Genomic DNA, 1247 nt, shown 5'->3' with positions numbered 1-1247 from the left:
ACTTATCTATGCGGTGATCAGGTATTTTTATTTATTTTTTTTTTTTATTTTTATTTTATTTTTTTTTTTTATTTTGGTTTTGTCTTTGGGTTCGTTTTTGTTTTCTTCTTTATTTGTTGGTTCTGTTGCTGCTGCTTTTTTTTTGCTTTTTTTGGTTTTTTTTTTTCTGTTTTCTGCACTTATCTATGCGGTGATCAGGTATTTTTATTTATTTTTTTATTTTTTTATTTTTTTTATTTTGTTTTTTATTGTTTTTTATTTTTTTATTTTTTTTTATTTTGTTTTTTATTTTGTTTTTGTTTTTGTCTTTGGTTTTGTCTTTATTCTTTTTTATTTGTTGCTTCTGTTGGTGCTGCTTTTTCTTTCTCTCTTTTTTTCTTTTTTTTTGTTTTTTTGGTGGTTTTGGTGGTTTTCTTGCTGTAGAGACAATATACATATTTCTTCTTTTGCTGCTGCTGCTGCTGCTGCTGCTACTACTACTACTACTACTGCTGCTGCTGCTGCTGCCGCTGCTGCTGCTGCTGCTGCTGCTGCTGCTGCTGCTGCTGCTGCTGTTAAACTCTAAAAGCTCCCTTCATATGTTATATTACTAACCCCGACTTGTCCAAATTTTATTTATTTTTTTTGTTTTTTTTTTGTTTTTTTTCGTTTTTTCTGCTGCTGCTTCTGCTTCTTCTGCTTCTGCTGCTGCTGCTGCTGCTGCTGCTGCTGTTGCTGCTGCAGGTAGTGGGCCGCAGCGCAGTGGGTCAGTATATAGATTTACTTCTTTCTGGTTGTAGATGTGTTGAGTTAGATTGCTGGGATGGTGCTGATGGTGAGCCTGTTCTTTTTCATGGTGTTGGCGGCTATCAACTAACAGGCAGAATACCATTCCGAGATGTTATACAAGCTTGTAAAGACTATGGTTTTCAGGTATTTATATTTATTTATTTTATTTTATTTTATTTTATTTTATTTATTTTATTTATTTCGTTTTATTCTCGCTGTTTCTGCTGTTGTTTGGTGGTTTTTGGGGGCCTAGATGTGTTTTTTTTATTTTTTTAAACACGTTATACAAGCTTGTAAATATTACGGTTTTCAGGTATTTATATTTATTTATTTTATTTTATTTTATTTTATTTTATTTTATTTTATTTTATTTTATTTTGTTTTAGTTTTATTTATTTTGTTTTTTTTGTTTTTTTTGGGGTTGTTTGGTGGTTTTTGGGGGCCTAGATGTGTTTTTTTTGTTTTTATTTTATATAGAA

The sequence above is a fragment of the Eimeria mitis genome, genomic scaffold (genome assembly GCF_000499745.2).
Source record: "Eimeria mitis Houghton genomic scaffold, Emh_scaff4462, whole genome shotgun sequence".
In the NCBI taxonomy this organism is placed as follows: domain Eukaryota; phylum Apicomplexa; class Conoidasida; order Eucoccidiorida; family Eimeriidae; genus Eimeria; species Eimeria mitis.
This window is presented reverse-complemented; position numbering follows the sequence as displayed.